The 14,845-nt window shown below is 46.1% G+C and overlaps 1 non-coding gene across 1 annotated transcript; it reads right to left on the reverse strand.

The window, feature by feature from the left end:
• Positions 1 to 8,800: 8,800 nt before the first annotated feature.
• Positions 8,801 to 8,874, reverse strand: TRNAN-GUU (transfer RNA asparagine (anticodon GUU)). The gene has a single exon. It is a non-coding gene; the product is annotated as a tRNA-Asn (tRNA).
• Between the last annotated feature and the right edge of the window lie 5,971 nt (positions 8,875 to 14,845).

The raw sequence follows: 14,845 nt of genomic DNA on the forward strand, positions 1-14,845 counted from the left end.
CACAACCCCAGACAGGGAAACTGGGAGCAGAATTGAGCCATCAGAGCTGACTGAGGAGAATCAAGCAGATCCATCCACGGGAACCCACACCTCATGCAGAGACTCCGGAAGACCTCCTTCTGTAACACCCAGTCCCTAGACAGAAAGAAACACCCTGCTGAGTGTGTCCATCACTGCATTGTGTACACCCCTGATGTGCACTGCTCTGAGGGACAGGAAATGCTGCACTGCTAAAAACTACAGGTACTGCGGCAGGACCCCCAATGACTGGGACCGGTAGCCCCCTCTCTGTGGATGTAGGACACAGTTGTGGTATTGTCCATCTGCAACACCATGGCCCGCCCCTCGAGAGAAAGCCAAAAAGCCCTGAGTGCCTGAAACATGGCCGCCATCTCCCGCCAATTCGACTAGCGAAAGGCCTCCCAAGACCTCCATTCCCCCTGGCAGGAGAGATCCCACAGAACCGCCCCCAAACCTTTCTGTCTGGCACCAGTGGTAAGAATGATCAACCTGGGCTGAGAGAGGGGAAAACCTTTCAGGAGGATCTCTGGCCTCAACCACCAATGCAGGGAGGGGAGCACTGGAAGAAAGCAGTCAGAGTTGTGCTCAGACTCCCTCCAGTACAGGTGATGATCCAAGAGAGGGTGCGGATGAAGACAAGCCCAAGGCACCAGGAAGACACAGGACACCATGTGCACCAAGGACCGCTGAAACTCCCTTGCAGGGGTCATCGACCTGGCCAGCAGGTACCGCAGAGTCCTCGCTAGGTCGACAGCCCTGGCCCCTGGCAACAGAATCTGGTCCCCCCAGTTCAAAACCATGCACCAATGGACTGGAGATCCTGGGATAGTGATAGATGGGACTTGCTCCAGTTGATAAAAAATCGCAAGTCCTGGAGAACCCAACACATCTGTTGGAGATGGACCCAAACACATGAGGACGAGATCGCAACCAGTCGTCCAGATATTGGAAGACCCGTATTTTCCAAAGATGCAGGATGTCCAAGATGGGGCGCAAGATCTTTGTGAACAGTCTGGGTGCCGACTTCAAGCCAAAGAGGAGAGCACAGAACTGATAATGCAACCCCTCCACAGAGAAGAGGAGGAAGCATTGATGCGGCCACCAGATGGGAACGTGTAAAATGGCATCCTGGAGATTGAGAGACACCAAGAAGTGTCCCTTCTGGACCAGTGGGATTACCTGCTGTAAGCATTCCATCTTGAAGTGGCGGGTGACAATTTGAGGATTCTGCCTCTTCAGATCTATGATCAGTCGAAACTTCCCCCCCTTGCTTGGGGACCAAGAAGATGATAGAATAGTGGCCCCTTCCCTGCTTGCGTGGAGGAACTGGCGTCACCACCATCTTCTGGAGGAGATCTGCCACAACCAGCTGCATGACCAACCTTTTCACCAAGTACCATGGCATCAGGGTCCTGACAGTTCCAGAGGCCGCAGTGAGGGAGAACTCCAGGAGGCAGCCCCATCAGGTAGCCCGATTCGGCCAAGGATCCCTGGACAACACAGTCCACACCTTCCAGAACCCCTGAAAATTCACACGACCCACCTCGAGTCAGGACTTCGGCTGTTTGCGGCAAGGGGCTGGATGCTCGCCTGGCCCTCTCCCGGCAGGTCTATGAGCAGCATAGCGATGGGTCCGAGGCTTAATCTTGTCCAATTTGCGCTACGAATACTTCGGGTTCGGGTTCTTATGCAACTTCCCTGAATACCTATCTGCTTGGAACACTCTGGGCACCCTCTCTCCCAAAGTGTCACCAGAGAGAGTATGCCCCTCAAAGGGTATCTTCAAGATGACCGCCTTCTGGTGTGAGTCCCTCTGCCAATCCCAAATATGCAAATGCTGGTGCCCAGCCACCACGGAACCCATGGTTATGGCCGGCGCCTTGACCCCATCATACGTCAAGTCCGACAAGAATTCTGTCCACGTGCTGACTGTTTGGATGTGGGGCATAGGATTGGACCCATCCTGCAAGGCCTTAGAGATAGTCCACAGGCCATCAAGCTCCATTTCTGCAGTATAAGAGGAATAAGTAGTGGAGCGTGGAGATAAGTGAGCCCCAGCATAAGCCTTCCACATGGACCCTTCAGCTTTTCTGTCAGTCCCATCCTTGATCGCCTCTTCCGGGGCCATGGAAGAATGATCCACCAAGCTCAGAAGAATATCATCCACTAGCATAGACTGAGGCAGGAACACCTCATCACCCTGAAGAGGGTACAGCTTCGATAGAAAACCAGGGACGGCAATCCAGTCATGTTCCTTTCAAGTTGCTAAGATCTCCTCCTTAATGTCAGTCAGAAGAGGGGGGCCGGTCTTCAGGGCTTTCTTGACCTGGGGATGAGAAACCTTGGGAGCCCCTCCTCAGTGTCAACAGCAGGATTCGGAGAGGTAAAGCCCATGTAATGCGCCACTTGGACAAGTACAGATGCCACTGCCTCCTTATCCAAGTATTTCCGCTTCTCTGGATTGGACGTCGGGGAGCCGGATGAATCAGACTGGGACGAAGAGGAAGGACTTGACAGAAGGCAAGTTCCAACACTCCCCTTGCAGCTTTTGGATTTTTTGTCTTTGAGAGCCTTTTCAAAAACCTACAAAAGTTGATTTTCAGCCCAGGCAGCCCTACGCTTAAAAGGCCTGTCTGGGGAGGACTGGGATGAAGAAGAAGAGGAGGAGCACACCATGTGCGTCCTTTTTGCTTTTTTCCCCATGATAGCACGAGATCAGCAGCAAGAAGAACACTTCTAGCCATAGCTAGGAGGGAAGATATACAAGGAAAAATGCAGAGAGTGGGCCATGGAGACGGTCTTGGAGGGAGCCATCTACATGGCAACCCTTACTGGCAGTGAAGGACGGGCGAGGCGCCTGGCCTTCCCCCACCCCTTACCGTAGCCCCAGGAGGAACAGGGCATGCCGAATACCAGGAGCAAAACCGCTCAGCAGGAGGCACAGAGAGCCTGGGAGACGACAGACACTGAGGCTGGAGTTTAGTAGGGACTCTGTGTCCCAGCAACATGGCAATGCATGACCGGGACCCAGAGCTTGGCAAGGGACCCGGAGTGCATGCCAGAGGCAGATCCTGATCAGCTGTGCAGTAGGACCCACCTCCAGTGCAGGAATAGTAGCCCCCTCAAGCACAGCAAGAGAATGAGAAGAATTGCCACAACAACAGAGCGAGTTCCTGCCCGGGGCAGGAAAATGAAGCACGGTGGCCAGTCAGGTGGTGGTTTCTGATATCTCTCAGTAAGGAGGTGGGACCAACAGAGTTTAAAAATAAAGACAGGATTCCTGAGGAGTAGGTCGGACACCTTGAACGTAAGTACTTGATTGAGAAAGAGGGGCGTTGAGGTAATACATGTCTCTGAAAAAGCACTTCCTCTTCTTTGAGCATACCCTCTTAACAGATCTTTTTAATAACCTCAGAATCTGTTGGCTAAGGATAAACAAGAACATGTATAGGTTCGAAGACAGGAAGAAGGGGTGGGAAATGCTATACCTCAGTGCATGCATGGAAATTGAGAGGTATTTCATACACAGATATGCATGAATATCAGTATTATCTCCACCATAGCTTTGTGGTTGAGAACTGCAGCTGAACTTCCAGGGCTGGCTACTAGATGGTGCTGTTGCATGAGTCTTGTTAACTGAAATGGCCTATTGTACTTTCAGCAGGGCACAGGTCTAGGAAACATGCAGTGCGACGGTACTCTTTTTTAGAGGGTGATGCCCCCCTTGCCTCCCCCGGATTTTCTAAAAAATAACAAAATAAATCATGTACCCATTTGTTGTAAAGAGTGTCAAGGCTAGGATTCAAACTCATAAGCACAATACTTTTTTTTGCAGCTCGTCAGACATGCAAGGGGCCTACTTTTATACCTTGCTATCAATGTTATAAATATCTGCTTTGTCCTTTGCGCTTTCTTAAAAGGCACATTTAATGAAATGTGTAGATTTTACTTTGCGCTATGTTAACTTTGCGTGATGTCACTTCCCATTGCGTATGTCAGAGCCCTCCCACCACATTTTTACTGTGGGCTATTAGGTGGTGCTGAAAGCGCTACCTTTAAAGCCAAAACTATTGTCATTAACATAAGAACTTCATCCAAAAATGGGCTTTGAATGAGGGTCTGTAATGCTTTTCCAATGGAGATATACTTGGGGAGGAATGCACAGTTAAAATCTCTCCCATTCCCTGCTCCTAGCCAATGTAATACCTTTTGCTAATCCCACCCATTCCTGCTAATCTCAGAACTCTGCATTTCTTTAGCTCTTCCCTGGAGGCAGCCATCTTGGATGACTGCCTATAAGGAAGCTCTCTGGAAAAAAGGCAAAACTAGTGGCCATCTTTGAAGGGGAAAGATACCATGCATCTTCCAAATAAAATGATACATTGTTTAAAATAGCTAAAGTAACCATGCTCCTTACCTCTTTATTAGATTAATTCTGCTAAATTCAAATATAAAATGCATCAATAACATGTTCACTTTTTAAAAAATAGTTTGTGAAAAAAACACTATTTAAAGAAATAAGCGCAAGCTCCATTATGCATGCCTGTGCATGGGTGCAAATGTCTGTTTCTGCAGTGCTCTCTCGAGCAACGAGGTCATGGTTGCTTAGCAACCATATCTTGTCTGAAGTCCGTCTGATTATGTTTAGTGTTGGGCCTGTATGGTGGATCTCAGCAGCTCCGGTATGTGGAACATGCATTGCCATTGGTGTATTTTCTGGTTGTGGTAACTGTTATTGTCTTGATAACATAGGCTGTTGTTGTGAATCATGGATCTGTGCAGTGCATTTCGGCACTTCTGTGATATTTTCACTTTACGGTGGGCATGTATCTTTTTCTGTTTCATCTAGCCCATTTCCAAATGCTCTGTAAAACAAAAGGTGCATTAAAGCAGTTCAGATTCAAACAATCCACTTTCCCTAATTTCTGAGCGCTGTATATATTGGTTTTCTCTTCCTCTCTTCCCTGCTACCTTCTCAAAGGAACTCTGCCGTTCCTTGCCTTCCCCCAGAGATTCAATGTTACCCGTGCTCTGGTTCTCTCAAGGCTAGAGTACTGCAATAGCCTCCTCCTTAATCTTCCTTCGTACACCCTGCGACCCCTCCAGCTAACCCAGAATAGGGCAGCAAGACTTATGCTTGGCCTCAATCTCAGGGACTGCATCTCTCCTGCCCTACAAAGCTTTCACTGGTTCCCAGTCTCAGCACAAATTAAATTCAAATCCCTATGTATCATCCACAAGGCTATCTCGGACCGGGACTCCTGCGTTCCTCTGGCACCAACTCCCTGCATGTGAAGCGGTTTGCTAAACAGAGAGCTTTCCTTGGTGGGCTCCTTTCTGTGGAATAGCCTCCCTCTCCCTCTGCGTCTTGAGCAGGACCGCCTTAAGTTCCGAAAAAGCCTCAAGATCTTTCTCTTTACCTATTCCTTCTCCTCCTCTCTTCCCTGCTAATCATACAGTAGCGTGACTGATGTTCAGGGCCCTTATCTATCCTCTGGGATCTGAACCCCACATCTCTCATCTCAGCCGCTGTCTTTCTACTGCACTTACATAGGCTTACCCCTCCACACGGGAGGTTGGACTTACGTTCTCCTCTCCTTAGAACCTCACCCTGAGCACTTCTCTCTGAGCACCACAGCACCTATCCCTTACCCACCTCCCCTCTGCACTTGCACGTTCTGAACACTCACAAGGTATAGTAGGTGTGTCTCCCCTCCTTTTATTCTCATTATTTGTTTGCACTATTAGTCAATTATTTATCTTTGTTGTAATTCATTGTCTACCTTCCCCTGGCCCCATCTTGTGGCAAGGTGGGCACTTTGAAACAGTTTTGCTAATTGTATTAGCGCCTTACAAATTACCAATAAATAAAAAAATAATCATATTTTCTGATCAAATGATGGAATTTCGGATACACAACACTGCCCTGAAAATGTGTGTGTAGCATTGTCTGAGAGGCAGAAGGAAGGGCTTCGCTCACTGGATCCGACGGGAAGCTTCTACCTTCTGATCAACACCACTTACAAACCTGCTGCCACTAAGGGGCAAGGAAATGTGCATTTCATCAGTACAATAATGGCATATGCAAGTACAGCAGCATGGACTCGAGAGAAGCATGCCGTGGGAACCCATGATTGACAAATAATACCCTGGTGGTGTCTGCTTGGTCGTCTGCCAAGAGGAGCTCCACAATCGTACCATGCAACCCAATCGTTCGGTGACATGGCTGAGCTCATTATATGGTTCCCAGATGACCTAATTTCACCGGGGACACCCTATTCCATTCACAGTCACCGACCTGTTTTTATTGATTTGAAATGACCCAAGACTATAATTCCCAGAACACAATTCACTGAGAAATGAAGGCACGGGCAGGGGCATATTGTGCACGGTGACATGCATTCATATGGTAAATTTGTGTCTGAGACAACCCACGCATGGAAAACCACCTGAACATATTGCTTTGTGTGAAAATGATAGAAAGATTAATACAATCACTCAAGTTACAAACTCAGTTTATTTGAATTTCCTGTCACTAACTGTCCATATATATATATTTTTTTAAGGTTAACTGCATGGAAGGAGCTGAAGAGTTGTAGAGGCTTTCCTTCCTCTCTATCCCTCCAGTTGAACTCCCACAATACCAACACTCTTGGGTCACCTTTTGGTAGCGCTGATCAAGCCTATAGCGTAATCCCATAAGAGTTGTTGTGGATACAGAGTTCACTTTACAATTGTAACATAATTAATCAGTAAGGATTTTTAGGTAAAAAACAGTATTTCTGAAAACAGGATTTAATTTGTTGCCTAAAAGCCACATGTGTATTGGGTAAAGTTAAATATTCCAACATTAAACTCCCCCTTTATGTTGCTTTACTCTGTAACGGTTCCCGACTCATGCCTATGGGACATTAGAGAAATGTCAGAGAAATGTCAGAAACATATAGATTCCTTGCTCCTTAGTTTGGTGTCAGGGCCAGATTGGTCTGGGCTCGGGATAGACTGGGACCGCCGGAGAGCAAGTGGGATGAGAACCAGGCTTTTCTTAGGACCTACTGTGTAGATGTTCACATGACATCAGCCCTGAGGCGCAGGGACAGATATCCTTTTTTCAAACTTTTCCAGATCCTTGCTCAGTGATGCTGCCCCGGAGGACCAACCAGCCATACATTCTGGGCTTTTCCGGCCAGGATCCTGATATTTTTTGGCCGATCACAGGATCCCATTTGGCGCATATGAAGTTTTGTCACCATTATAAGTTAAGTGGTCGTTAGCTCCGAAAGGGGTCGTGATGATGCAAGTGGGGGAGTGAGTGCAATTTCCGCTTCTTGCAAATTGAATCTGCGGCTTGTCATGGGAATAACACTTTGAGCGCATGTTTCCACACAGTCTGATGCAGAGTTAGGGCTCTGCCGTTGTTTGCACTTCGACATTCAGATTTCAGCACGAGATGGCAGGTGCCAGGGAGTAAACACCTCAGTGAGTTGTCATGCACACTGAGAGTCTCTAGCAACCACTAAGACCACCTTGTGATAACTGTCTCTATTCTGGGTGTGGCATTTCCCTTACACATGAAGGACTACAGTACAGCTACCATCATGCAATGTGCTAAACATGAGTGGATGAGGTATTCACACCTGGCACAGGATCGTGCAAGTGCTGTGTAGTGAAGTGCTGAATGCCTGACAAGCCTCCTTCAGAGTGCCTGAAGCGTTGCGTGGGCATGCCACACACTCACGCCTGCCCTCCCCCTGAGGAGGGAGTGCCCAGCGGCTACAGGTGTGCAATGGGTACCTTCGCTCAGGGCAGCACAGGAGAAACTGGCATGCCTCTGCCAGCGGGTCCTTTTAGAGCCAATGCAAGGCACATGGCCAAGTTACAATCCAATGTTTCCTGGTTTTTTGGTGCTGCTTCCACCAACCGAAACTGGTGCATTAGTGTATAGGTGTGTTTTGGTTATTTGCCAACCGAGGGACTGCCCATGGCCATGCTAATCCACCCAATGACTGCCACTCCCCTCCCAAAACACCTCCCCATAGGACCTCTTTGAGCTCACTTTAGTCAAGCCTCAAGGGCCTGCCAGTGTTTTTTCAAAGCAGTCTTACAGAATTAATGACTCAATTGGCGCTGTAAATCTGCTGCTGGTGTAAAAAAAATTCTTAACCAGGTCTGCCTTCAGCCACTCATTTTAAAACCACTATGTGAGCCCTTCACTGTTAAAAACAAGCATTGCCAAAGGCAACCGTTGTGGCTCACGTGTAAGTATTAGACATTTGCCAAGCACTGCTATTTAATGCCCATGTAGTCGCACTATTTTTTAACCTGCTACTATCAACGGAAGGGTCTTTCCCATGCCTACACAAACGCCCAAACCTTTGGCATTGCCAATGCTTGTTTTCATAGGACTCGAGTCCTGACTCTCGGATTTTTTAAGGAAATCATTGTATGATTGTATCAGGTATAATGTTTACCTTGCACTGTATCTGTGTTGATTCTAATGCCTCGTATCCTTTTTCTTGTGTACCAAAAGGCGTGACGTCACAGAAAACCCTGCGCATACGCAGCCAGCCAAGATTCCTATAGTTGCAAAATCCCAGGTTCCATAGCGGCGAGCTATAAATAACCACATCACGTGCACAGACCTTTACAGAAGCCGAGATTGGGGTTGTGGATAGCGCCACCTGCAGGTATTGAAAGATCACGGTCTCGTAATCGTACCTCAATAAAAAGCACAGTGGGTTGAATGGAGGGAGAGAGCTATTAAGAAAAGGAACACCGCCGTCCCTGGGTGGGCTTGAACCACCAACCTTTCGGTTAACAGCCGAACGCGCTAACCGATTGCGCCACAGAGACCGCTGGCCTGCTCGTTGCTCTGCCACTTCTAGAATATGCAGGGAAAGCACCTTAGCCTGCTCTCTAGTAGGCTGCAATAAAGATCCATTGGCAGAGTTTTTATCAAGCGGAATCTCTGCAGGGATTTGGGGATTCCACGTGCCTGAGCGCCTGAAACTTCCTTTGCCCCCATGAAGGGCCCACTGACTCCTTGCCGCCTCTCTTCATTGTGCAACGTGTAGACACGAGTTCCATCAATGTGACTCTTTCGCGTGCAGCTTCTTTTTCTGATGTGTGCACACGCAGACCTCTTCTCTTGACGCCTCCACTTCTGTCGCCTTTGACTGAAATAGCTCCACCCACATTTTCAGAAGCCCCACCCATTCTTTGACAAGCCCATTTTATGCACATGAAAACTACAGGGTAATATAAATGAGAGAAGAAAATCCTTAAGTTTTGTAATGAAGCAGTATACATATTTTTTTTAATATGCATTATTAAAAATGCACGAAATTATACCTCTCAACCTTTTGATTCATCAGGTCGGTTGAAAATAGAGGATTTTGTTTTTTGCAGGATAGAGCCCTTCGAAGTCTATGTTATGCAGTGGCGGCTGGTGAATTTATTAACTGGAGGGGCGTAAATATTTCTCCGAGATATGCCATAGCGCCTGAGCGCAGCACGGTAGCCCAAACCAATCAAGGGTTGTTCGGGCGGGTGGGAGGTGGTTCTCTCAACGTGAAACTTTTAAAAATAATATGTAGAAATGGTGCATTTTAGAACACACATTTAGAAACATTTTGAAAAAAGCAAAACACTATGCTTTTGGTTTTGAAGGTTAACTTATGAGAAAATCCAATAGATGCAAGTCACCAACAGTGCACAGGAGCATTTCCCCAATAGCTGTGCCCATACATTTCCATGCTGACTGCACCATTATACCCTAGTGTTCCCATTTCAGAACATACTCATGTTTGCTTTGTGCATAATGTCAGTAATGATACTACAAGAAAACATGTCCATGTTTCTTCTGCCAATATATGGCAGTATCCCCACGCAAGAACATCCTCCAGTTAGCTTTACCATTAGAAATGCATGCCACAGTATGAAAACATGTCCAAACTGGCTGCAGTGAAATGCCAGTCGAGGATAAAATAACACTTCTCATGCTTCCTTTATCAAAGGTGTCCAATAAAAAATGTCATGCCACAGTAAAAAATGGCTAGACTGGATGTAAACAATGTCAGTCTAGCATCATAATAACACTTCTCATGCTTGGTTTACCAAAGATGCCAAATACAACATGTCATACCGCAATAGGACATGGCTAAACGGGCTGCATTGAAATGCCAGTCTAGCTACATATTAACACTTATCATGCTTGTTTGGTCAAATATGGCCAATACACAAGTTCATGTCACATAAAGAATAATCACATTAATCATGCTTGCTTTATCAAAGATGCACAATACAAAATGTCATGCCACAGTAAGAAATGGCCAGCCTGGTTGCATAAAATACCCTTCTAGCTAGCTACATAATAACACTTCTCATTCATGCTTCATCATAGATGCCCAGTATAAAATGCCATGTCTGCCCTCTGGGTGCTCCAGTGCCTTGTACACACACACACAATGTGATTATGTGCGTATGCTAGGCACTGAGGGTCCCAAGGGGCAAGGCATGTTATTTTCTACTAGGCCTGTATCATAGATAACCAGTAAAACAATATCATGACTGTACCCTTTCGCGCCTTGAAACACTTGTGTATAGGCGCATTATAAATATCATATCATATCATACCCTAACCCCGTCTCCCCTTGCCTCGCATGGAGAGCTAATTTTACCTGGTTGGGAGGGAGGGTTAACTCCATTGCCCAGTAAAAACGCACAGCATGCACTCACTCATTCACACGCACACCAATCATCATACACTCACTCATTACACACAAAACATGCATCACACATACATACACATATTTAAATTAGCGTACCTTCTGCCCCGGTCTTGATGTTCCCTCCAAGAACTCCAGCTGCTGTGTAGCACAAACACAAAACAGGAAGCCAAGAGGCCTTTCTGGTTCTTGTACATGTGCACAAGAGACAGAGCGCTTATGTCAAAGTACCCCGCTCGTTTGGATGTGCGAGGAGGCGCAGGAGCGTCTCCTCGTACATACACACATGCATTTCCTCCTAAGCATCCCCAATGGGTCATGCCAGGTTAGGAAACAAAAAGCCCTCATTTCCCATTGAAAAAAGCTTTTGTAAATCAGTTCCAGTGTGTGTGTGTTTGTGTGTGTGTGGCATGTGCAAGTAGCAGTGTGTGATGTGTAATAGGGTGAGTTGTGCAGCTCTAACTGGTTGTCTGCAAGTGTTTATGTGCATGTGTGTGCAAGCACCATTAATGTGTGTGGATGAGGGTACCTGTCATATGCGTCCCTAGAGGGGAGCAAAAGAGGGCAATTGCCCCATTATTGGCTGCTTTGCCCCCCTTTAATTGGTTGCCTGCCCTCACCCTGCCGACCCTACACCCTACTACCGCCACTCCCTCCACTGGCCCTTAGAATATCTCTTTCCAGGAGCCTTAAAGCTGCTCCTGTGCCCAGCCATCATTCATTCGTTTGCAGGTTTTATTTGCCCAGCCTGTGTTCTTTCTTCTGGACTGAAAGTGACACCACAGAATTCAGGTGCCATGAATATCACTAGGGTGGGGGCCATTACTGTTTAAACCAGGCTTCCTCCATGCTGGACATACTATTGTTTTCCAAACTCAAAAATGCTTCTTAATCTTACTTTCAGTAGTTTTCTTTAAAATACCCTGAATTTTTTGCCCCCTCCTTTGGGTTTTATGACAGGATATATTTCTACAGCTGGTATATGCTTGTCAAACTGCTTAATCACAAAAAAATGTTTCTATTGCATTGACAGCAGTTATTAGGAAATTAAACTGTAGGTTCATGGGTGCCAACATTTGCTTTTCCCACTTCACAATCCGCGGACACAGGCGGCTGTCTGCGTATTATTATTTAAAAAATTTGACACACCTCACACTTTTCACCATCCAATCAGCGGGTGCTTTCAATGTCTGCGGACATCATGGCGGATCCTGATTGGTCCAGGGGCTGTCCGCAGACACAAATAGGGAAGTGAGTCCACAGACCAGACCCAGATATCAGAAATCTTTTTATACCTACTTTTTGGCCGTTTTTAAAAAAACTACTGGAAAGATTTACACCAACTTTACAAAAGCAAACTTTGGGGACCAAGCCGCCGCTTTTAGCACAAATTTGGTGAAAATCCGTCCAGCGGTTTGGGTTGTAGGCATGAGCAAATTCTTTTTTCCACTGCGACTGTGAAGATTTCCACACATTTTGGACCCCCCTATACCTCCCCCCCCCCTTAACGAAACTGAACCAAACTTTGCAGGATCATTCCACAGGGGCCATATACTTTCTTGGTTATGTGTGGGTGCACCCAGGGGGGGCAAAGTTATAAGCCGCCCGAAAAGTGCTCTTTCTATGAGTTACTTAAACATAACTACAGGGCTGGTACCGCAGGCCCTGTAATATATATATATTTCATCTGAGGAAGAGAAGCTGTTTGGTGTTGCATGTGTTTATGGACCTGATGAATCACATGATACAGCACTGGCTCCAATAGTTAAAAACCAAGCTGTTTCACGATGCAAGTCATCAATGGGTACCAAGGGTAGAGAAGTTCTTTGTGTGCCTCAGGGTTATACAGTGTATTTCGCTAAACACTACTCTCCCTTTTCTAGGCCCACGATCCAAGGTAGTAAGTCCAATAAGATGAGGAGGCAAGTGGCTTTGTCGTCCTCTGTGAGAGATGCGAATTTGTGATTCGACGTTTAGGAAGGGTGTGCTGTTTATTCCAAGTTGGCCGATTTGACTTGCAGTGAGGCGGGTACAGAGGTGGATTCTCTTGAGTTTGGTCCCACATTCATTAAGGACATCTCTAAGCGTGTGTGTCTTCACACTTCTATGGACAGGAAGAGGGTGTTTGCAGGGCATGTTTTTGGAAAGGCCAGGAAAGGAAAGGGTTGGTCTTCCGTCTGTGTCTAGCAATGGCCCCAGCATAAAGTCACCCAGTTTCACAGTCACAGTTCATGCTTTATAGTCATAAAGTCGAAAGACAAAGTTGAAAAAATAATGTCTAAAAAAAAATTCGAATGTCTTTTTTACTACATTTTTTATTCGAAATGGGGGGTTCTCCCCAACCCCACCTTTTTTAGTATTTCTTTTTTGTTTTACCCTTTTTTTACACTCGCGGAATCCAAAAAACACATATAAATTTTAAAAAAAACATTCACATTTTTTTTTTCGACATTTTGTATTCGACATTTTTGTAATTCGACTTTATTAATTCGACTTTATGGCTGCCCCCCACTCAGAGTTTCCAGTTCAACACATTCTTCCTCCAGCATAATAGGGTGGAGTTTCTAGACCCAACTTCAACAGTATAGACTTTTAAAAGCAGCATTTTAATAGATGCAAGTTTGCCGTATGTTCAGGTTTGTTTGCAGGGGAAAATAGGAGGCAGGTTTGCTGAGTTTTCCCATATCTGGTCCGATATAAATCACAATCCTCAGGCTCTACAGACCATTCAACAGTTTAAATACCGCTTTAATGAGATGCATCGCTAAGCATTCATCCCTACCTCGATAGTTTTTCTTTTCACGAAAGTGCACCCCTGATGCTTCAGAAGGTACAAGAGTTGAAAATTAAAGGGGCTATTATTCAGATTTTCACTGTTCCCCCGGATTAGTGAGCAATATTTTTCTGGTACAAAAGAAGTTAGAAGATGTTTGGCCAATCATGATGAATTGAGTGGAATGCAATCACTTTAAGATGGAGGGCATCCACCTTCTGAGGGACACATTGCTTCCTGGAGATTGGTGAGCAGGTTAGATCACAAGGATACATTCCTATTCAAGATCCCATCAGGATGTTCTTCATTCTGTGGGGAACAACAGGAAATGGATATCCGTCTGCCTTCCATTCAGCCTGTCGTCAGTCCTTTTGTACTCCAACAAGGATATAAAGCCAGTGATGGCAGCACTCACGGCATGGGGCATTAGACTCATAATTTACCTGGACGGTAGTCTGTTAAAGTCCCAGGCCCGGACCACAGCCATGCGCCCTCTTCAAATCCCAATATCTCTATCACAGAATTTGGGGTCTGAAATAAACTGTAAAACGTCTTATCTTATTCCATGCCAGGGCACACATTTTCTGGGGTTCTGAATTGACACACTCCAGTCTTATTTTCAACTTCCTCTAAAAAAGATCAGGTCAATTCATGTAGAAGATCAAATTGGTGATGGCAACACAAAAGATATCTCTGAGGCCTCTTGCACGTATTGTGGGTCTACTCTTTGCTTCGATCCAGGTGATTTTTCCAGACGGCCTCTTCTTTATCAGGTGTTTCGAAGATTGAACACCCTCAGGAAGGGCCTTGGATGTTCCAATGAGATTCGTCTCTCTGTGGAAGCCAGGACAGAACTCCAATGTTGGGCCACATGCAGGCCTGCAATAGCAAGACAGTATTTTGCATTGTCCCTAGAACTCGTCATAGAGTCGGATGCCAGCCTATTGGGTTGGGGACTTGTTGTCGGGAGACCATAACTGGAGAGAAATGGAGAGGGAACGTCACATTTGTCTTGAGTTGATGGCAGTTTATTCTGCTCTGAAGAGTTTAGGTGAGGACCCAATGAAAGGCTACATTCTTCTGAGAATGGCAGTGCAGTGCATCAGCACAAGGGGATCCCCATTCTTGTTTCTTAGCGTAGACAGCGAAAGTGTTTTGGTACTTCTGTCTGCACAGGTGGATTTTGCTTTAAGCAGAAAGCCTTCCATGTTTACACGATTCAGTGGCCGAATGGAATCCCAGAACCCTTCATAATTCCATTGACTGGATGCTTCAGTGGTCAGTGTTTCAAGGAATAGCTCATCTTTGGGGATCCCTAAATATA

This window comes from Ambystoma mexicanum, chromosome 1p (assembly GCF_040938575.1).
Source record: "Ambystoma mexicanum isolate Mex_15411 chromosome 1p, UKY_AmexF1_1, whole genome shotgun sequence".
NCBI lineage: Eukaryota > Metazoa > Chordata > Amphibia > Caudata > Ambystomatidae > Ambystoma > Ambystoma mexicanum.